The sequence below is a fragment of the Macaca mulatta genome, chromosome 8 (assembly GCF_049350105.2).
Source record: "Macaca mulatta isolate MMU2019108-1 chromosome 8, T2T-MMU8v2.0, whole genome shotgun sequence".
Taxonomy (NCBI): domain Eukaryota; kingdom Metazoa; phylum Chordata; class Mammalia; order Primates; family Cercopithecidae; genus Macaca; species Macaca mulatta.
The window spans coordinates 112,223,955-112,248,241 of record NC_133413.1 but is presented as its reverse complement, the minus strand read 5'-3'; the positions used below and the strand labels follow the sequence as shown (position 1 = coordinate 112,248,241).

Genomic DNA, 24,287 nt, shown 5'->3' with positions numbered 1-24,287 from the left:
TGTGGTCCTCCAAGCAGGGATCTGACAGTTCATTCCTGTTATCTTCAGGTCATGAGTATGAGTACATGCTTAGTGCTTAATAATTGGTGGAATTATTGAAAGGGTAGAAGATGCAGGAGTTTTATTGCATGAAATCTTCTAACGACACTAGTGATCATATGATGCATTTACTAAGACTTAGTACAAGGATGTGAACATGTTTTTACGGCAGGCAAGAACATGGTTCCGTGAAATGAAAGATGGAAATATTGTGGTTTGTGGTTCTCCAAAACAACATTGTTTGTGGGGTCAGAGGAAGAAAAAACATGTGACTTAGGAAAGTTGCAACAGTCTTGAAAATGCTGGGTTTGCTGCTTGTTCAGAAAAAAACCAAACAACACCCTCCCCTCAAAACTTCCAAGCACATAAAACTGGAAGAAGAGCCTGTGTAAAATCCAGCCGGATGCCAAAAGGGACGGGTTGGCAGATTGGAATGGATCATTGCGAATTCCTGCAGCCACCTGGCATGTGATTTAACACTTCTCTGAGCTTTTGTTTTTCCATGCTATTCGGGGCTGAATTTATTCCTATCTTATTGTCCTTGTCAAAAGCAACGATTTCTTAAAAGGCTGTATATTTTCTTTCCATTCTTGTTTACACCTTGCTGTCCTGCTGTTTACAAGATTGGTCTCTCACACTCTGCCTGGGGTGTTTTCTATTCTTGCCTAGTTAAAATTGCCAGAGGAGTTTTTTGAGCTGCTCTATTTTAAAGAATGGGGGAGCCCTGCTGCCTTGTGGAATCCCAACATGGCATGGCATCTCCCCAATAAAAGAGGCACATAGCTATTATGAATTTGTGACCAACTGTGAAACTTTGCACATTCAAGTATTTTAAATGCTTGAAAGTGCCTGCTGTGCATCTTGTTACAGAGATATAATACCAGACATGCTTCTCACATGGGCTGATGACTCCTTGGAAGTTGCCTGGAGAAGCATGAAATGTAATTTCTTTCCAAAGTGGAGCACTTGCCATCTTCTCCCTAGCACTGGGTTGGAAATAATGTTCTATTGCCTCCTGTCCCGTCCCCTCTGCGGGCTGTCGTAATTAAATGAAATGATGGATACAAAGTCCTTTAGCATGGTGCTTCTAGGCACTTAGTAGGAGTTTAATAAAATATACTAAGTGCCACTAGGCACTTAGTAGGAATTTTAAAAATTATTTAATGAAATATTTAATAAAATAATACAATTTATTAAATTATTTAATAAAATAAAATAATAAAATTTAATAAAACTCATATTTTATTGTCTCTCTTTAACATATTATGTCTCTCTTTAACATATCCTTTAAGAAGTGGCTCTAGAGAGTATGACACAAGAGTTTCTACATGTTTCAAATTTACCTGCATATGGGGTGGATCCAAATAAGTGAAAATGGCATCAAAGTAGCCAAGAGGAAAGATCTAGTGCAAAGGTAACATTAAACAGCTGCCTATAATTCTCCTAAATGGGCATAGATGTTGACAATGATGACGAGGTTGTTGCAGGGCTGAGACTAGAGAAGGTGAGTAGGACATTTGCTTTTGTGCAAAATTAGAAGGTGCCAAAAACTCCATAATCAAAATAAATAGCACTTAGCACAATGTTTTTAAAAAATTGAATACAAAGCGTCCATGATGGACAAAAGATCAACGTTTTAAATAAAGATAGGATCAATAACAGTGCTGTGCAGAGTCACACTGGAACCCAGGGCAAAAGAAGAAATCAGTAATAGCGATCCTGTCTTAATTTAAAATATGATATTTTATTCATCATGAATGTCTTCATTTATTTTGATTTTCTTTAAAACATTGCATTAAAATGTTACTTATGTAGATTTATGCTTTTGTGGCACCACCTTAAATCTTGCGCCTAAAAGCGGACTGCTTACCTATCTGGCCTCTCCATGCCCTTGCCCTGGGGTGATGTCCACTAGGCTAGGAGGAAAGTCCCAAAGCGGCCTTCAAATATCCACTCCTTATTCTCTCTTGATCAACTCTGTAGTCCTGAGTTTAGTTTAACTATGATCTCATGATAAGACTACACCAACTGAAATTCTGATGTTTTTCCCAATCAAGTGACTGCAATGAAAGGTATAGTTTGGAAGGAAAACTAAGTAAATCATTCATCAGAAGCTTGGTTTAGGCTGGGGTCAGCAAACGGTGGCTGGCATCCTGGCTGGTTGCTTTGCAGGTAAAGTTTTATAGGCACACAGGCCCACTCATTTGTTTTTGTGTCAACCATGGCCATTTCTATGCTTCAATGGCAGAGTTGAGTCATTGCAACCAGAGACTGTACGGTATGCAAAGCCAAAAATATTTACCATGTGGCCTATTGCAGAAAGAGGTTGCAGGCTTCTGATTTAGGTGATTAAAGCACCCAGATGTTCTTGGATCAGAATGTGGTTTTGGCGGCGATTTAGAACTTCCAGTTGTTTGGAGATTATATATCAGAAAATTCAAGGATGTTTACAAAGAATTATATGTAAGAAATGAGGGAAATGGGGAAGGGATTAGAGTTCAAAAAGTAAATTGAGAGAAGCAGCAGGTGTGGTCTGTGTCTGTCTCTGCCCTGTGGAGTTCCATCAGGGCCCAGCTGTGATTTGACATCATAGAGATATTAGATACTTACATGAACTTGACATCACCCATAATTGATGGTAAGCAAACAATGAGTTTGTGAAAAACTGCATTCATTTGCATAAATGAATCACATAAATGATTCATGGATTTAATTACTTCATTCTGTTAATGTGGTCAATTTCAAATTGACTTACTTCACTAATTCAGCAAGCATTTATAGAGCATCTATTTATGCAGAAACCGTATGAGTCTCCTTCAAAGTAGTCTACATCTAAGTCTGAGTGTCAGCAAATAGAGATAGGGAGGCCCTGGAATCATATTCTGATGCTCCTTGAATTTGGGGTGCATAGAGGAGACCACAGGGAGAGAAGAGGAGAAAGAAGGCTCATTGAAGGTTCTGGATCCTGGCTAGGGAGCTTCAACTTTAACCAGTAGCCAGTCAGAAGCTTCCCTGATCAAGGGAGTGGCATGGCCACATCTGTACTTTAATTAGGATGTTAATTGAGTGGTGGTATGTGGAGGGGTAGAGAGTGGTTGTAAGTAGAAGTTGGGAGACTAGTCAGAAGGCAATGTAAATAGTGTGGGATGGTTTGTAGACTTACAGAAATGACAGAGACCTCAAGTCAGTGGCATCCATGGAAATGGAAGGAAAGATACATCTGAGAGAATGTTGGTTAGGGTAAAACCAATAAGTGCTCAGCCACTTGCTGAGGTTGGCCTCCTGAATTTGGAGTTGAAGTGATTGGGAGGCTGGAGAAGGGAAGAAATAGAGAGTCCAGATAGAAAAGCAAGTGGAGGGGTCAAAAAAATACCCCCGGGGAAAAGAGAAGGGAAGAAAAGAGAGAAAGAGAGAGAGAGAGAGAGAGAGAGAAGAGGAGAGGAGAGAGATTGGTGCTAGAGATAAAAATTGGGGAATTATCTGAGAAAAGAAAATCATAGAAGCCATGGGCATAGAAAACATCAACAAGGGAAGAAGTTAGAGAATGGAGATAAGCTCTGAAGAAACAACTGTGGTAGGATTGTCAGATTAAAAAATAGGCAGCTCAGTTAACATTAACACTGAATTTCAGATCAACAAAGAATAAAGTTTTAGTGTAAGAATGTTCCATGCAATATAAAAATTATTCATTATTGATCTGAAATTTAAATTTAATTGGGCTTTCTATGTCTTTTTTTGCTAAATGTGGCCACCTTTGTTGGTGGGGATTACTCTTGTTTATGGAATGGGCAAAAGAGGAGGAAACTGGAAGAGTCTAGGAATGGACAGATAGGTTCCAGGAGCACCAGGATGTTGCACTGTCACAGAATCAAAGGGCAGAGTGGGGTTCAGAAGGGTAGAGCAGAAAGCTCAAAGCTGTTGCGTTTGGCAACCTGGGAATCAGTAGGGACCTTGCAGGAAGCAGAGACAGGTCTGGCTGCAATAGGTTGAGTAAATATAGGAAGAATGATGAAAATAATCAGTTAGATCCTTCTTCTGGGATGCATGATGGAGAAGAGGAGAGAGAGAGAATTGTAAAGGGTAATAAAATAGAAGGAAGGCTTGCAGAATCACAGAGGCCAAGGCTGTTTTCCAGCTTTGGGGAAGGAGCCCAGAGAGGTGGTATCCTGAAGATGTAAGAGGGCTGGTGGTGAAGGGATGGAGTGAGATGTGGATGACGCTGGAGGGGAGAGCAGGATATAAACGGAGGGATTAACCTTTCCGTGAAGGATGCTCCCTCTTCACTGGAGTCATGAAGGAAGGAAGGGGGGAGATGGGAAAAGATGTGGCGATTTTGAGAGTAGGGAAGGAAGGCCTTTTGTTTCTTTTGGCTGTCAGACTGTGCTAGAGAGTGCATGATATGAAGGAGGGATTAGGGGAGCGGAGGGAGGTGGAAACTCAGGCTCAAAATACTCCTTTGCTGATTGCACAGGACAGATATGATGAGGAGCTCAAAGGTGCTTATAATTCATCCAACTGGGAGCAATTTATTTCTCTCATTTTGTGTCTTCTTCCAGCTCCAGAGATCCCTATCGATTCACAGCATAGCTGAATTACTCACCAGGGAAGGGAAAATAACAGAAACAGAATTGAACAGGCTTACTGTCCTTCATTTTATTCAACCAGGGTACCCTGGCCTTAAAAGGATCAAGGCCATTTATGCTCATCCCTAGTCCTACAGGAGCGCAACAGTGGGCATTTTGGGGAATGTGTGGGATTCCTAGTCTGGAGTCTGTGTCTGCAGATTGTGTCATGTGGGGTTAATGGCTCTGCCATGTCACACCCAGCATACAAGGGACTCACAGATATACAGGAGACACACACTAACCCCAGTCACCCTTCTTTCTTTTAGAACCTGAGATCAAAAGGCAGGCAGGCTATCATGCATATGAGAGAGGATGAGACTGAGGAACAAAACAGCCTGCAATCTCTTAGCCACTTTTCCTCTCTGCTGGTAAGAGCAGAGATACCTTTGTGGCACAGGGAGGAGGCATTTGCAGAGCTGAGGAAGCCTGGGAAGGCTGAGAGAGAAGTGTTTCAGGGAGGAGGTGGAGGAGTGCTGTCTACCCAGGGAAGGTCTTCAGTAGCTCCATCTCCAGAGAACAGCAACATTTCCAACTTCTCTACAGTCCTCATTCTCTCCCTCGCTCTCGCCCCAATGCAAAAGCACAAATGAAATTCCTAAACATAGCCTGGGGGTGGTGGCTCACTCCTGTAATTCCAGCACGTTGGGAGGCCGAGGTGGGCGGATCACGGGATCAAGACATCGAGACCATCCTGGCCAACATGGTGAAACCCCGTCTCTACTAAAAATACAAAAATTAGCTGGGCGTGGTGGCACATGCTTGTAGTCCCAGCCACTCGGGAGGCTGAGGCAGGAGAATCACTTGAACCCGAGAGGCAGAGGTTGCAGTGAGCCGAGATCATGCCACTGCACTCTAGCCTGGTGACAGAGTGAGACTCCATCTAAAAAAAAAAAAAAAAAAAAAAAATTCCTAAAAGTAAACCTCTGCAGTGTAGTTATTTTTAGTATTTGCTGTTAGTATTTACCAAGCCTTTCAGTGTTGATTTGTCTGCCCACTCATTTCTTGTCCTGCCTCCACGTGCTGGGCTTGGGATGGAAGGAGCACACATAAGAAGCAGCTGGTGACCTCACAGAAATATGTCCTGGAGAGTAGAGGCTGTAGGCCTTTAAAATCGATCTTCTCCACCCCTGCCTTGCAGAGAAGAAAGAAAGGTCTTCACTCCGTTAGCCTTGGAGAGCAACGCAGTTGTTGGTGAAAGTGAAACCATTAGAATGTCTAGGTGGTGTGTAGTTAGGTTAGGGGCCCCGGCCAAAGAGCTGGGTCAGGGAATCCACACATGTGCACAATGTCATAACGCAAGCAAAAATGGGTCAGAGGCCAGGTAAGCAAGCAGAAAGCAGAAATTAGGAGGAAGCACATGCTGGGGGAGAGAAAAGTATAAAAAGCCATGGAATCAGTCAGGGATTTGAGGGAACTGAAGGTTGAGAGTAAAATGAGTAGGGCCAGCGTTGAAAAGGCCAGAGGAGGAAAGCTCTGCAGCACTCTGATAAGCTATGGCTTAACGCTGCAACACTGCTTGTTCCTGCCTCGGCTGTGGGTCCAGTCATCTGGAGGCAGCCTTGCCCAGAGTAGCCACATTGCTCTGTAGGGGAACTCTAGGGCATGTTCTAACAGAGGGCTGTTGAAAGGAGCAGGACCAGTCAAATATGAGTCACATTAGCCTGCATGGTTACTGGACCCCTGGCCAACCCATGAATGTATTCATTTCTTAGGAAGCAGAAAGAAGTTGTTTCCTTTTACTACTTCAAAAAACATATTGGCTTCCTTTTTGCATTCTTTTCTTACTTCATTATTTTTTCCAATTTCTAGGAAAATGTAATGAATGAAGTAAAAAAAAAAAAAAAAACTCAATGGATGGGCTAACATGAGAATGGAGTGGACAGAGGAAAGAATTGGTGAGCTTGTAAATAGAATAGTAGAAATTACCCTATCTTAGCAATAGATCAAATAGGCTGAAGAAAAAAATGGCAGGGATCTATGGGAATATAAAAATTACCTAACGTGTGTCATCAAGAGAAAATAATAGGGTGAGTATGGTGGCTCACACCTGTAAGCCCAGCACTTTTTGAAAGGCTGAGGTGGGTGGATCACTTGAGGTCAGGAGTTCGAGACCAGCCTGGCCAATATGTTGATACCCCATATCTACTAAAAATACAAAACTTAGCTGGGTGTGATGATGCATGCTGGTAATCCCAGCTACTCGGGAGGCTGAGGCAGGAGAATCACTTGAACCCAGGAGGCCGAGGTTGCAGTGAGCTGAGATCACGCCATTGCACTCCAACCTGGGCAACAAGTATGAGACTCCATCTCAAAAAAAAAAAAAAAAAAAAAAAAAAAAAAAAAAAAAGAAGAGATAAGAATAATACAAAGAACAAAAATGGGGTAAGTGCAATAAACTTTCGTTCTCCTCTTAAGTTTTCTAAATTATATTTCACGGTTAAAGCAAAAAATAACACTATCTGATGTAGTTCTTGATGTACATAGATAAATATTTAAGAAAATTATTTTATAAATGAGGAAGAGTAAAGGAATGTAAAGGGAGGTAAGAATTCTACCAATAGACTCTGGTAAGTTGTATATATTTATTGTAATAAGGAGAGCAACCATTGAAAAAGGAAGACAAAGAGATATACCTAAAAATACTATAGATAAATAAAAATGGAATTCTTAAAAAGTCCTAAATACCCACAATAAGTCTAGAAAATAAAAATTAAGGGAAAAAAGTAGAGAACAAACAGGACAAACAGGAAACAACAAAAATGGCAGATATTAGCCTAAGTATATCAATAATTACATTAACTATAAGTGGCCAAAATATACAAATGAAAGATGATGGACATAATGGATTAAAAAAAACCCAGCTATATGCTGTTTATAGGAAATTCCTGTCAGATATAACAATATAGGAGGATAAAAATTACAGAATGAAAAAATCTTTTAATGAAATCTTTTAATGTAAATATTAATTTTTTAAAAAGCAGGAATACTATATTAATGTTAAAGAAGATTTTAGAGAAAAGAAAATTACCAAGGACAGAGAGGGACGTTATATAATGATAAAAGGGCCAATTTACCAGAAAGACATAGCAAACATACTTATTTTGCATGCAAACCCTAAATATATACCCAAAAATGTGAGCTGCAAAATATGTGAAACAAAACTGATAGAACAGAAAAAAGAAATAGGCAAATTCATAATGAAAGTTAAAAACCTCAACACACCTCTCTCAATAACTGATAGAACTGGACAGAAAATCAGCAAACATAGAGAAGACCATAACATTATCAACCAACTAGATCTAATTTACATTTATACAATCCACCCAACAACAGAAGAATTGACTAACAAAATGTATACCAAAATATACCATAAACCATAAAACAAACCTCAACAAATTTAAAAGAATTGAAATTATACAAAGTGTATTCTCTGGCTGTAATCAAATCAAGCTAGATATCCCTAGCAGAAAGATGCCAGGAAAATCTCCAGACAGTTGGAAATAAACAACAAACTTTCAAATAGAATCTGTAGGTCAAAAAGGAAGTTTCAAAGAAATAAAAAAATACATTAAAGTGAATGAAAATGAAAATACAGCATCAAAATTTATGTGACTCAGCTAAAGCAGTTCTGAGAGGAAAATTTATAGCACTAATACAATGCTTACATTTGAAAAGAGGAAGATCTCAAATTGATAACCTGAGCTCCTATCCGAAGAAACTGGTTTTTCAAGAAACTAGAAAAAGAAAGAGCCAAATAAACCCAAAGTAAGCATAAGAAAGGATATAATAAAGATAAAAGCAGAAATTAATAAAACTACAAGGAGAAAAACAATAAAGAAAATAAACAAAAAGCTAGTTCTTTGAAAAGAAAATTGATAAACCTTCAGCAACACTGACAAAAAAGAAAGAAGACACATATTGTCAATATCTGGAATTAAAAAAGGGACATCACTACAGACCTGCAGACATCAAAGAGAATAATAAGGACATTCTACAAATAACTCTACACATTTAAGTTTGACAACTTATATGAAATGAAGCAATTTTCCAGAAAGCACAAACTACCACAATTCATACAATATAAAATAGATAATTTTGATAGTCTTGTAACTGAGGAAATTGAATTAGTAATTTAGAAACTCCCAAAACAGAAAGTTCCAGGTCCAGATGGTTTCTCTAGAAAATTCCATAAAACATTTATAAAATAATTAATACCAATTCTCTACAACCTCTTCTAGAAAATAAAAGATGAGGAAATATTTCCCAATTCATTTTATGAAACTGATATTATTTTGATACCAAAACTAGAAAAAGCACAATAAAAGAAAACTAGAGACTAACTACTCTTATAAAGATAGATGTGAGAATCCTAAAAATACTGGTAAATAGTGTTCAGTAATATATAAATGTAATTATATGCCATAACCAAGGGTGGTTTATTCTAGGAATAAAAGAATGGTTCAATATTTGAAAATCCTCAATGTAATTCACTATATAAACAGTCTAAAGAAAAAAATCACAATCACACTAATTGATGTACAGAAACCCATTTGACAAAATTAAACAACATTCATGGCAAAAACTCTCAGAGAAATAAGAATAGAAGAAATCTCCCTCAAATTGATAAACAGTGTATATGAAAAACCTATAGCTAACATTGTATTTAATAGTAAAAGACTGAATTCTTTCTCCATAAGATCAGGTAAGGATGACTGCTCTCACCACTCCTATTCAATATAGTACTGAAAGTTCGACATGGTGCAATAAAGAAAGAAGAACAAATAAAAGCCAAACAAATCAGAAAGGAAGAAATAAAACCATTCCTATTTGCAGGTGACATGATTGTCTACTAGAAAAATTCCATTTAATCTATAAAGAAAAAACCTCCTAGAACTAATAAATGAGTTTAGTTAGGTTGCAGGATGTAAGATAAACATATCAAAATCAATTGTACTTTTATATACTATCAATGTACACATGAATATCAAAATTAATTATACAATATCATTTACAATCTCTCAAAAACATATGGACTACATATGTGTATATCTAATGAAACATTTATGGGATTCATATGCTGAAAACTACAAAATGCCAATAGAAGTAATCAAAAAGTATCTAAATAGTAGAGAAGTGTGGATTGGATTTGTGTTTGTGGATTGGAAGAGTCAACTTAGTAAAGATGTCAATTCTCCCCAAAATGATATTCAGATTCAGGTTTAATGAAATTCTTATAAAAATCCCAACAAGAGCCTGTAATCCCAGCACTTTGGGAGGCCGAGATGGGCAGATCATGAGGTCAGGAGATCAAGACCATCCTGGCTAACACGGTGAAACCCCGTCTCTACTAAAAAAATACAAAAAACTAGCCGGGCGTGGTGGCGGGCGCCTGTAGTCCCAGCTACTCGGGAGGCTGAGGCAGGAGAATGGCGTGAACCCGGGAGGCGGAGCTTCCAGTGAGCTGAGATCCGGCCACTGCACTCCAGCCGGGGCGACAGAGCGAGACTCCGTCTCAAAAAAAAAAAAAAAAAAAAAAAAAAAAAAAAAAAATCCCAACAAGAATTTTGGAGACATATACAAGATTATTCTAAAATTTATATGAAAAGCAACTAGAATGTCTGAAATAATTTCAAAAAAGAAAAATAAAGTAGGAGAAATCACTTGTACTAATTTGAACCTAATTTCAAAATTAGTATAGCTACCGTAGTCAAGACTGTGTGGAATTAGCAAAAAGATTGATACATAGGACAGAACAGAGAACCTGAAAACAGTCACATATATGCCACCCCAAAACTTAAAAAGCAACTCAAAATGGATCATACACTTAAAATAAAACATAAAACTAGAAAACTTGTAAAAGAAAGCATACCAGAAAATCTAAATACCTATGGATTGTTGAAGAGTTCCTGAACATGATATCGACAGCATGATCTATAAAGGAAAAAAAAATCAACAAATTGGACTTCATCCAAATTTAAAATGTTTGTTCTATGAAGAACTCTGTTAGAAGGATGAAAAGACAGGCTATAGACTAGGAGAAAATATTTGCAAAACACATACCTAGATTATACTAAAGAACTCCAAACTCAACAATTTTTTAATAAAACAAAAATCCAATGAGGGAATGGGCAAAAGAGATATCTTATTGTAAACAATATTTAGATGGCAAATAAGCTCATGAAAAGATGTTCAGCATCCCTAGCTACTGGGAAAATGCAAATGAATGCCATGATGAGACAGCACCACACACCTATTAGAACAGCTAAAATAAAAATAGTGATAATTCCTGTATTAGTCTGTTCTCACACTGTTAATAAAGACATACCCAAGACTGGGCAATTTATAAAGGAAAGAGGTTTAATTGATTCACAGTTCAGCATGACTGGGGAGGCTTCAGGAAACTTTCAATCATGGTGGAAGGGTAAGCAAACATGTCCTTCTTCAAATGGTGGCATCGAGGAGAAGAATGTGTGCTCAGTGAAGGGGGAAGCCCCTGATAAAACCATCATATCTCGTGAGAACTCACTCATTATCATGAGAACTGGTTGGGGGAACCTCCCCCGTGATTCGATTGTTTCCACCTGGTCTCTCCTACGACACATGGAAATTACGGGAACTACAATTCTAGATGAGATTTGGGGTGGGACATAGTCAAACTATATCAATGTCAAATGCTGGTGAGGATGCAAAAAAATGGAATTACCATACCATGCTGGAGGATAAAATGCTAGAGTCACTCTGGAAAATAGTTTGGTGGTTTCTTTAAAACTAAACATACATTTACTATGTGACCCAGAATCACTCTCCTGGACACTAAAACTTTATCTACACAAAGTCTGTACATAATTGTTCCTAGCAGCTTTATTTTTAATAGCCCAAAACTGGAAACAAAACAAAATGTCCTATAATAGGTAAGTGGTTAAGCAGATTGTACTACTGTCATACTATGGAATACTACTCAGCAATGAAAAGGAACAAACACCACTGATACATGCAACAACTTAGATGAATTTAAAGGACATTATGCTGAGTGAAAAAAAAAAAAAACAATATCCAAAGGTCACATACTACATGATTCTATTTATTAATATTATAGGAATGACAAAATTATAAAGATGGAGAACAGATTAGTGATTGTCAAAGATGAGGAATGGGGGCCCAAGGGGTGAGTATAACTATAAAATGGTAGTAGGATGGAGTTCTGTGTGGTGATGGAACACTTCTGTATCTTGATTGTAGTGATGGTAACGTGGATGTACATGTGTGATAAAATAATATGGAACTGTAAAAAAAAATTACATATGGGTTTGCCTCAACACAAATATTGTTCGTTCTTGGTATTCTTGGGCATAATTATTTATATGTGAAAAAGATACCATTTCTATGTAGTTGGCTGTTACTTGCTTTCATTCGTTCATTATGTTTCTAAGGTGTACCCAAGCCATTGCATGCTGCTGTGGTTTATCGATATTCCATGTTATCTAATATTCCATTTAATGACTATCACTTATTTCCTTGTTCTCCTGTTAATGGACATTTGTGTTAAATCTAGCTTTTTGCTGTTTCGAAAAAGACATGTTTATGCATGTCTTCTGGGAAGTGTGCAAAAGTTTCTCTGGATGTCTCAGTCTGTCTGTACTGCTATAACTAAATACCTGAGACTGGGTAATTTATAACTAATAGAAATTTATCTCTCACCATTTTGGAGGCTGGGAAGTCCAAGATCAAGGTTCAGGAAGTTTGGTATCTCCTGAAGCCTAGTCAGTGCTTCCAAGAGTGTTACCACCTCAGGAGGGGATACATGCTGTGTCCTCAACATGGCGGAAGGGCAGAAGGGAAAGAGGGCACTCCCTTCAACCTGGAGCCCTTTTATAAGTGTGCTAATCCCATTTGTGAGGGTGGAGCCCTCATGACTTAATCACCACCCCCAAGGCCATATCTCTCAACACTGTTGCATTGGGGATTAAGTTTTAATATAAATTTTGGAGGGGACACTGTCATTCAAATCATAGCACTAGAGAATGTACATAGGAGTGATTTGCTCAGATGGAGGGTAGGAGAGCATTCAACTTCATAAGACAAGGTTAAATTGTTCCAAGTGGTTATATCAATTTCTACCCCCACTAATTTGCATTTTCTTAATTAAAGATGAGGTTGCTCATCTTTTCCTACATCCATTCACCATTCATGTTTTTCTCTTCTGTGATGTGCCTGTCAGATCTGCTGCTCATTCTTTTTCTATTGTGTTGTCTTTTTATGACTGATGTATAACATATGTTTATATAACCTGAATACTGGTCTTTTGTTCATTTCAAGTGTTGCAAACTTGTCTCACATATTGGCTTATGTTTTTGCTTTCTTCATTGTACCTTTGGATGAATGCAAGCTCTTCATATTACGGTTGCGAATTTATCAACTTTGCCTTCCTTTTATGGTTAACACTTTTGTGCCTTAAGAACTTCTCTCCCATTTTAAGATCAGAAAGATGTTTCCCTATATTTTCTTCTAAAAGTTTAAACCTTTGGCTTTTTACAACTAAATCTTTAATTCCTCTGGAATTACTCTTAGGGTATGGTTCCTCCTTTACTTTTGGCTCAGTTATTCCACACTTAATGAGAACCCTGTTATTTTGTAATAGCCGAGTGGATGAGAAAATCAAGGAAGAAAACCCTCATCCACAAGATGTGGGAAGCTGGCTAATTCTTCCTTAGGTAGCCTTGAAATAAATTTTGGTAAAATGACCTAGCTTTTCTTTGCTGTAGCCAAGGCATTCTTGCTTTAGAACTTTTGCAAATGTTTGAGTGCCTCATGTTAAAAAGTAAAACAAACAAAAAGCAATGAATCCCCTGTCACCATTTGAGCTATGTCTCAGATCATTTAAATATGCTATTTGTTGGGGGAAAAAAAGGCATACATTTAAAATGCCTGTTTGTATAGCATTCAGAGTATGGGTTCTGCTTTTAAAGAGGTAATGCAATTTATTAGAAATATCACTGGACAGGGAGTCGGAAGACTTGTGTTTAAGCCTTGATCTGTCATCACCTGGTTGAGAAACCTCTTTGTATCAGTTAGGATTATGTGCAGTGGCCTGTAACAAGAATCCTTCTACAGTGGCTTAACCAAATAGGATTTACTTTTTCTCATATAACAGCCTGGAAGTAGGCAAGCCAGGCCCAGTGCAGTGGCTCCTTCTTTCAGTTTAGGCTTCATTCACAGCATGTGGCTTTTGTTTTCATGCTTGTGACTTCATGACTGCAAGAGATAGCTCTTCCTCCAGCTTTGCATCAGAGTTGCAGGCATGATGAAGAGGAAGGGCAAAGAACAAAAAGTGAATGCCAGTGTCCTTTGAAAGCACTTTTCCAGGAGCCCTACCTAGTAACTTCGGCTTGTTTGCATCTCCAGAACCAAAATTGTTCCACCTGACCACCATTCTTAGCTGAATCTTAACTCAGCAAATTCCTGCCCTGGACAAAATCAAGATTCTGTAAGGGAAAACGGTAGACTTGTGATTGGATAGGCAACTGGCAGTGTCTGCCCCACTGTCTAAGCTTCCAGTGGGGATGCCTGCCCACTGCCGACAGAGTTGTTTTCATGGCAAAATAGAAGATCAAAGGTAAGAGTGCTTCATACACTGTAAAATGCACTTGATAAACAGAGTGGAAATATTCTGAACTATTTTCTCAGAGAGCAAATCCAATGTCGATGGAAAGTTCAGGCTGGGTGTGGTGGTTCATGCCTGTAATCTCAGCACTTTGAGACACTGAGGTGGTAGGATCACTTGAGGCCAGGAGTTTGAGACCAGCCTGGGCAACAGAGCGAGCCCTTATCTCTATTAAAAAAAAAAAGTTAGCCAGACATGTTGGGGCATCCCTCTAGTCCCAGCTATTCTGGAGGCTGAGGCAGGAGGATTTCTCGAGCATAGAAGTTTGAGGTTATGCTGAGCTATTATTGCTCTACTGCACTCCCATCTGGGTGACAGAGTGAAACTCTGTCTCCCTAACTCTGCAAAAAAAAAAAAAAAAAGAAAGAAAATCCAGCTAAATATAGAGCCTTGGGTCATCAATATCTATTGAACTTCCACTCATTCTCTTTCGGACATCTGCAGATAACCTGAGTACTAGGATTTTTATACAAAGACATCCTCAAATATCAGTCTTCAGATTATTGTGAAGCACTGTTGTGGTGGACATTTGCTGATGCCCTTCCCACTTTCCCTTTACTCTAAGTACCCCCAATGTCTCTCTATGTGATGTTTGTTTGGATTGACCCTACTCTTACCACCAGGGATAAGTCTTAACTAGTTTAAGCCATTTGACCTATGAGACCCCAAAATACAGTGGCCGATTCCGCAACGGGCCATCAGAATGACCTCAGAACTTTCATTGGGACTGCCATGACGCCGACACTATCCTCTGGGATGATAGATATGTGATCTTGAACTGCTATAACCATTTTTATTGCACCAGAAGGGGAACAGCCTGAGGGTGAAGCCAATTCACAAAGAATACCTGTACCAAGAGAATTGTCTAGAATCAAATGATACAACAAACTTGTGGTTTCCCAAAACCAATCTTACTTCTGGGATTTTTCCCCACCTCAATGAACCGAATATTTCCTTATTTTGTTATTTATTTGTATAAGTGAGTTTGAGCTGGGTTTTCTGTTACTCGTAACCAAATGATTCCTAAGTGATAGTTTCTATATATATTCCAGGAAAAATTATATATATTACATTACTTTAACATGTTATTTATTCTTTTAAATAATTGAAATATATTTAAATAATATAGTATTTAATATATGTGTATATGTATATATTTATATTTAAGTTAGTTTATTCTAATGTTTATAATCCTTCCTGAATTAAGGCCATAAGGCCTGAATATTACTCAGCACGCCTGTTTCTCCCTGTAATAAATTGTCTGCATAGCATCTGTCCAGAGGAGTTGACAGTGAGATGCTCAGAGCTGATTCCTACTCTGGGGACTGTGCCTGTTACCCCTGGGTTACAAGACTCATTCCTGGGTACTTTGAACCAAAAACCAATTAGGCTAATATACATCAGTGTTCTTGGAGGTGTATTTCCTGTTTCCTGTTTGTGAAGGCAACTACAAAAGAAATAAAAGTGACAGTCTCACCAAAACTTTTACAGAGCTGTCAAATGTTCAAGTACAATATTCACTAATTATGAGTGATCTCGGTTGCAGGGCATCTGATCTCCTGGTGTTAAAATCTGTTGCCATACTGAGGAAGGCCCCGAGATCCCAGGCATTGAGTGACTGCATACTGTGAGTTAGTTTTTTAATCTCTTGAAAGGGTTAAATTGTGTAAATTATGATTCAGAATGCAAAGCTGTATCCTAGGTAGGTTTCTGTGTGTTTATATATTTGTATTTGCTAAGTAGAAAAATAAGCTTTGTTATGGGGTAGCCATTTCCATTTTTAACTCTTGATGAATGTGTATGTTACTGAAAAGAAAGCTATGCACACATTTTAATTACAAAAAAAAATCTGTTCTCTTTTTTAATGACTGATTAAATGGAAACCTTATTTAAGTGTAAGACATTTAGTAAAACAAAACAGAACATATGATAATGGAGTAAAAAACCTGGCTTGTTGATTCCTGGAAAAAAGGTAATTTATACCCCTCCTTACTTTCCGAATGGACTCATTTAGTATAGAGGATTGAAGAGAATATTATGCAGCAAGTAGATGGGATGTTTTCTAATTCAAAAAAGATTCTTTTGAAATTCTATTATAGTATAATTAGGGCAGCAACACCAGCAATAGTGAATTTCCTGTTAGAAGAGGAACATTATTACTTTCCTAATTTGTTGATATGAGTCTCAAAAGCCATCTCATTGAACAGTTAGGAAATTGGCTTTTCAGGAAAGGAAATCTACTGAATTTCTTGGAAACTTTTCAGACTAAGTTAATGGCCCCAGACAAGAGCTAGTGAAGAATTGCAGGCAAAGTCATATGGCCTAGACCTCAGTAATATGTTTTGTGCCTGTTTGGAAAAAAGTCATGAAGATTAATCTGATATTTATTTGGTCAAACAGTTGTGTATGAGGAACAAATGGAGAAAATAAAATAAATGGGGGTAGGACAGATACACTGATATCAAATGAAACTTGAGTAGACTTAGCTCTTTTTATCCCACTTCCTTTTCACCCATTAAGTCTCTATGGTTTAATTACTACCTGAGCAACATGGCTCACCTAGATGTAATAAGAAAGTGAAAGTGAAAAGTTTTTATTCCAAATTTGGTAGTCCAGCCCTTCTAATGAGATCTATAGAAGAGTAATGAAATATTTGAAGTCACGTTAAGCAAAATCTAATGTTTTTCCTTTCCTCATGGCATTGAGAACTGAGTCTCAGCCCTATTGCATTTCTCCTGGAGGCCAAGGTAGAGCTGTGCATTGTAACTAGTAATGATCATGCAGTCTGGGAAGCTCCTTCTTCTTGAGATAATTTGGTTGAACTATTTATGGATATCACAACCTGAGACATGGCAGTCGCCATTGCTTTAGTTCCTTGGTTCTTTCTGACATCAAGCTAAAGCATAACAGGAAAATGTGTGTTTTTGCCTAAAGACAGTAAAGCTTGAGTAGGATTTAAGATAAGAACACTTCCCCTTGGCATGGAGGTGTGGATAATCAATATGACGCTATTGGCTTCTAGTCATTTTTATCCCTCCTGCAGCACCTGGGTCCTTCTCTGTGTTTATTGTCTCAGGGGCAGGTAATTCCTTGCTAGAGTGAGCTCCAAATAAGCTAGACTTCATCTCTCATTCACATGGAGCAAAGGGAGACTGCGAGAGTTCATGCTGCAGGTTTGCAGCATCTGCCAGACACAAACCAGGATGATTGGGACGAGAAATTGACAGAAAAGCTCTTGGGGCAGTGAAGAAGCCACTCCCTGCTTGACTATTAGTGGGCTCGAGAGAGTAGTGGGCAGGCAGGGAAGAGGATGACCTCTTCAATAGAGGTTAAACTTCCTAACAGGTGCTTTCCATAAGAATGGCCTGACTTAGCAAATACTGCCCAAATTTCCTGGGCTTTTTGGGATTTTGTTCAAGAATTTCAGACAATTTAGTAAAAATTGCCTAGTGGCAGAAGTCCAGATAACCATAGATGGGAGGAATACATGTAAAGAAATTATATGAAAGCAAGGTATATGAATAGACTCTAGGTTTACAGTTATTACTGATTTCCTGTTGTTTGGATATCTCTCTTTAGCCTGCTTAAGCCAGGATGGTTTGTCCGGGTCCCCAGGAAATCTGTACTCTTCCCAAGGCTCCTTATGTGACTAGCTTCTTACTTATAGGATGTTACATGGAATTTCATTTTTCTGTGGTTTTCTAAACTAAAGACTTCTTTGCTTCTCCTCTTAAAAGAATGAAAGCTGTTTTAGCCCTTTTAGCTTAGGAGTTCATTCTTCTGTATTTTCAATGTCCCACAAATTCCCCTCTGTCAAAAAACATTGATTTTGTCAACAGAATACCTTTCATTTAGGAATAATATGGAGAGAGATTATCTCAGAGGCTGAGAGCACGAGACACCAAATATTCAGAGGATAATGAAAGTGTGCTTCCAGATGTTTTCAAATACAGCCACAGAGACAAATACTCATCAGTCGAGTAATTGATTCCCTGCCAACTATTTTCCATCTAGTCATGTTCTTAATTCCAAAACAGCTAATAAATTCGTCAAAAAACAAAAACAAACTCCTTTTGTATTAGTATGTAGAAAAAAATAGAAAGAGAGTAGTTTATTTTCCAGCAATTTTGCAACAAATTTTTTAGTGTCATATAGACATACGCGAATGGTGTTTGCTGGAGATGGATGATGATTTCAATTAACCAACAAATGTTGACTAAGTACCTACTAACTTGAGCCCTAGGGAAGAATGATATGGTGTAACATGGACTTACATATTTGGTAACAGATTATGTTTCTAGAAACATAACTCATTTATTTGTTCAATGACTATGTATTGAGCACTTGCTGTGTGACAGGCACTGTGTTAGATGGCAGGATATTAATAGGGACAGGAAGGCATACAGCTGAGAAGAGTGGGGTTGGGAGCAAAGTTAATCAAATAATCACACAAATACATTTTACAAATGTGTTAAATACTATGATAGAAAACAACAACAGCAAAAACAAGTAACCGAGACTATAAAATGCAGGTACCACATCTAGTCTCAGTGGGGATCAGGGAAGGCAGAAATCTGAAGGTGTGGGAGATGGCCAGAAGAATGGCCAGAGCAGAGGTTCTAAGGTAGAAGGGAGCATGGAGCTTACTAAGAATTGAGCCAAAGCTAGTGTTGCTGGAGAGCAAGGTGGGCATCCTATGGGGGAAAGCTAGAGAGGTGGCAGGAGCCAAGTCATGAAAGACTTTGTAGAGAATGAATAAATGAACTAACATGAGTAGTTTATAACAGGAAATGAGTCCTGTGGTCTTCTGTAAAAATAAAAGGAGTTTGCAATTGTATAATGACTCTGCTGATAGGGAGAAGATATTCATTTACTCACCCAGCCAATATACCCAAGACAAAAATCCCTATTGCTGTGGATCTGAAATTCTAGTGGAACAGGCAGACAATATGCCAATAAGCAATATATAGGTTTTATACTAAGTTTTTGTTTATAAGTAAGTAGTGTAGGTCTTTAGACACAATTTAAAAACGATTTCAAGTATAAATTGTATTGCATGTAAGTGTGGTTATTCTTCTGTTTAGTTAAATAAAGACATATGCTCTAGAAGTCCTAAGAGATGTTCAGGACAGATGTCCTTCAGAGTACCCAATTCACAGTCAAAGACTTTGGAGAAATTTCAAGAGAGGGAAACCAGGCTTTGTATTAATTTATTCTTGTTTCTGAGACAATAGTGATCCCATTGTCCTCCCTGTGCCTCATTCTGGAGTGGTGAGGCGGGGAGGAAGGGAGCAATACGAAGACTTAAATGAAACTCACCGAGTCTAACACTGATGGAGAAGGAGCTGAAAGGGAGAGCATTTCAGAGTCTATTTCTTTGGTTTTATTTTCTTCATTTGTTTTTGAAATGGGATCTCACTCTGTTGCCCAGGCTGGAGTACAGTGATGCAATCTTGGCTTATTGAAGCCTCAGCCTCCTGAGTAGCAGGGACTACAAGTGCACAACACCATGCCCAGCTAATTTTTGTATGTTTTGTCGAGTCAGAGTGTGTCACTGTGTTGCCCAGGCTAGTCTAGAACTCATGGTCTTAAGCAATCCTTCTGTGTTGGCCTCCCTAAGTGTCTGACCTCTTTCTATTTTTTCTTACCAAAAGGCCTTATGATACCTTATTATATATTTAATATGCTTTATGCATTTTGCACATTTAGCATGTCTAGAAAAGGTTCACATCTTAGAATCAATGTACACAGTTAAGGAGAGGGATTTCTCTCCCACATTCTCAAAAGTTCTTATTTCATATTGCTTCTTAAAGCCATTACTGACTTACAACACAGAAAACAATACATGCCTGGAACCTTATTTGAGGTTTTCAGCTGTGCCTGTCTTTTACAAAGGTCTGCTGGAAGACTTCTTGATGCAATGTTTGCATAGCTACATAGAGAGTATTACTGACATCAGTGGAATTACACCAGGGCACCGGTGAGGATTACCTTCAGGTCTTGTTTGCAAAAGGCAGAGGGTTTGATATTAGTAGTTCATTATATCAAAGGAAGGCATAATAATTATCTGTTTTAATCTTCAGGAACCTCCTTGTTTCTGACTTTCCTACTGTATGAATCAAAGTGATTATTTCTGTATATGCTGTCTTAGTCTGTTTAGGCTGCTGTAACAAAATATCATAAACTGGGTGGCTTATAAACAACAGAAATTTATTTCCTACAGTTCTTGAGGTTGGGAAGACCAAGATCAAGTTACTGGCAGATTCGGTCTGTTGAGGTCTTATTTCCTGGTTCATAGATGGTGCCTTCTCACTGTATCCTCCCATGGTGGAAGGAGAAAAGAGACCCCGGGGTCTCTTTTATAAGGACACTAAATCCACCCTCATGTCCTAATCACCTGCCCCAAACTCCACCTCCTAATATAATCACCTTGGGGGTTAGGACTTCAACATATGAATTTGGGGAGGGAGGCAGACACAAACTTTCAGACCGTAGCATATGCCAAGAATCTTAGAACTGGGAGGAATGATGGACATGTTGTTAATGTGATCCTTTAGTACAAGTTTTTTCCAACATAGCACTATTGTCATTTTGAACCAGATAATTCTTCTGGAAGGGAGTGTCTTTCACATTATAGGATGTATTGCAGTATGTAGTATCAGTATCCTGGTGCCAGTAGTATATATGCCCCAGTCATGACAACCATCTGAAGACATTGCCAAATATCTCCTGGGAAGGGCAAATATCACCCTCAGTTGAGCACCCCTGCTTTAGTGCATCCTGATCAATGACTCACACTGCTCTGTTTTAGCCTTGTATTGTAGTTGTATCACAAATGTGTGCAATTCTAAGTGTATAGCTTTCAGTGTAACAGGATAGTATCTTTATAGTTCTGTAATTCTCACATCCACATTGAAGATGATATTATCAAACCAGAATTATAAGATGAAATAATTAGATATTTACTCAGCCAAGTACGTGAAATTCTAACGTGATAATACGTTTTTCTGGGAGTCTCATTTCATTTGTTAAAACCTTAGAAAATTTTACCCTCAAAGTTTAAATCTTACTTAGTGGTTCAGCTGTTTCTGAAGAAGATACGTTTATGAGAGTCTTAATGCCACAAAGACTCCACTTCAGTCAACTGCAAGAATTAAGAGCCTTTTGGTGCCTTGGCACCAAACTTAAATGAGACATAAATGAGGAACATTTAATGAAATCAATTCTAGTTTTATAGGAAACTGAGAATAACAGAGAGAAAAAAAGTGCTGCTCTTGTGTCCTTTGGTGATGGTGTTTGACATTTTAGTGTAATTTATTATAATAGTATACTGGTTAATGTTCCCATATTATCTGTGGCTTAATCAAAGTTTCTGAAAATGGGAAGAATGTGTTCTATCTGTCACTGTAAAGCTAAGAAATGGTATTTCAAAATTACTTCAATCATACATGATTAGATCTTCTAAAGTGGTGTTTTACTGTGCTGTGGTGCAGGGAAGACTTCAAATTGCAAAAATGTACTTAGACATGTAGTAATATATGACACCATTAAAGAGATTATTTTTAAATAAAATTCCTTTTTATTTGTATTTTTTTACTTTAATAGATATTTATTTTGTTAGGTAGTTTTATGAAAGTGAAATTCCTTTTTACTGTTATTGTTCACCTCACTTAAAGGCTTCCTGCCTTAAAGTGTCACATATAGTTCAAATGAGCCAATATTATTTGGAAAAAATAGAGCTTCTTTTGTGTCATGATGCTGTTCAGAAATATTAAGGACTTCTGATTATCTCAAAAATAAAGTTCTAACTCCTTTTCATGACATTCGAGGCCCTCTAGTAACTGGCTTCAATCCATCTTTTCACATTTATCTCCATTACCTCCCTTTGCCTTGTCCCCATATCATATTCCAGCCATAATGAAGGAGGTAGCCCAGGTCATCTTTGCACTTTTCTGCCTCCATAGCCCTTCTCATGTTGTGATTTCTACCCCTCAAATTCTAATCCACTCTTAAGAATCGTTTATTTGACAAAAAATATTCTCAAATTTTCTTAGTTGGAATTAAACTCTCTCTTTTTTTTTTGTATAATGCTTTGAAAGCACTAGAGTAGTGCTTTTCATGCTATGTGGGAGAGAATTCAATTTTTGAAAAACTTTCCAATTCATCACAAATCAATAGGTGTCCTTCTGTCTGTGACTACCAGTACTTAGAATCTACCACAGGAAACTCACCATGCAAGTTTGGCAATCTCCAAACCATTCCATACCCCATTCAATGAGATGAGTTCACTTGATTACACATTTGGATGCTGCAGCAATATCCAGCTGCTATAAAAATTTATTGACAACTACTTGCAGTATCTGTATTTGCCTTATTGAAGTCTGATAAGACTGGTCTATAGACCACATTTTAAGCAGTGCTGTCTTAGACTCTAAGCTCCATGAGGACAGAACCTAGGGCTGCTTTTTTTCATCATCATAATTCTAGGACATGGCATTGACTTTCACATAACAGCACATTGATTACATGCAGAGGTTCTGTCAGTAGCAGTTCCTGCCTCCAAAGTAGCTTGGATTAGATCTTGATCACTTTTTAACACCTATAGGATCATCATCCTTTACTTATAACGGAAAATAAGAATAAATGGGACTATCAGGCTGATTTATTTTTAAAATACATGCTCTTTAATGTAAAATCTACTAAAAGAAAACATAATCTTAGCCTCCTGGTGCTGGTATGACCTCCTTATAAAGATCACTTGATCAATAATTTAATTTTCTTTCACTAGATAGTTGTAAAAATTCACTTACTTCAAGTTCACTTAAGTAAAATAAAGGAAGCTTAAAAGAAATCTAAAACAATTAGCCTCTTAAATAGCAAGACTGTATGAGAGAAATGTGTTCCTTGTACAAGGGAACCCCTGTAAAAAAACAAAATTATATTTAAAACCAAAATGGCTTTCTATTATGCAGCTCAAGGAGAAATACTGAAACTCTTGAACAGTCTAAAATTGTATTTCTGAAAATGAGAATCACATGGAATTAGTTTAGCATCTACCAGTGTAATTTCTATGGGGCAGAGTAACATTTTTCAAAGTTTAAAATGTAAGATTCTTAATAAATTACTTGACAACGCTATTTGAACATAACAGCTCTCACTTTCAGTAGTTCAAGAATGTCTTCTGAATTGGTAGGAAGTTGCAGTTGAATGTTCATAGTTTTCACTGAATGTTTCATTATATTAATGTTAACAGCCAAGAAAAACAAGGACATTTACTATATGTTTTTCCCACCCTTGGCCACTGACTTTTCCGTGGAACATTTGTTATTTCTGGGAAACATATGGCATATGCCCAGAACCATAATTAGTAACAGTTTGATGTTATAGGAGTTTAAAATTTAGCATTTTCTAGCTTCATTAGATCAGTGGCTTCCTCTGAAATATAAAAGCAACAAATACAGATCCTAAAGATACATTCTGGAGTCAGCTTTTTTCTCCTTTACTAACTGCAGTATTTGCTTGTTTTGATGGGGAGGTGTTCAAACAGCTCTTCCCCAGAGCCAGAAGGAGGCACTGCTCTAAGTACTTTATATATATCAACTTATTTAATCATTGCAGTAACAGGTGAGGAACAAAAGGGACACAAAGACATTAATTTGCCCAAAGTCACTTAAATGGGAAATTGTGTAATCAGGATTCCTCCTAGGGAGTCTGCCTCCAGGGTTTGTGTTATAATATTCATACATAGTATCTTTTATGCAATACTGTTCCTCTAATGAGATGGAAGCTTCCAGAATTCCATTGGTAAAATCCTGTTGAAAAGGTTATTTTCTTGCAGACTATTTCTGACTAATGCTTATGTAGTAGCTGAGAAATGCAGAATGACTGGGGAATGCTGGGTAGCCAGGAATGCTGGATAAATGGGGGAATGCTGGGTAATTAGGAATTCTGGGTAACAAGAG

General features: G+C 37.9%; 1 protein-coding gene across 10 annotated transcripts in view; it reads left to right on the top strand.

The window, feature by feature from the left end:
* Positions 1-24,287, top strand: part of NCALD (neurocalcin delta) — a 443,361-nt gene that overhangs the window by 217,838 nt on the left and 201,236 nt on the right. For 7 of the 10 annotated variants that reach the window (XM_077942592.1, XM_077942593.1, XM_028852246.2 and 4 more), the window contains one exon: positions 15,872-15,952. The exons of the other annotated variants lie outside the window; for them this stretch is intronic. The gene's annotated coding sequence lies outside the window, so the exon portion shown is untranslated. The remainder of the gene's footprint in view (positions 1-15,871; positions 15,953-24,287) is intronic. 10 annotated transcript variants of the gene reach the window in all.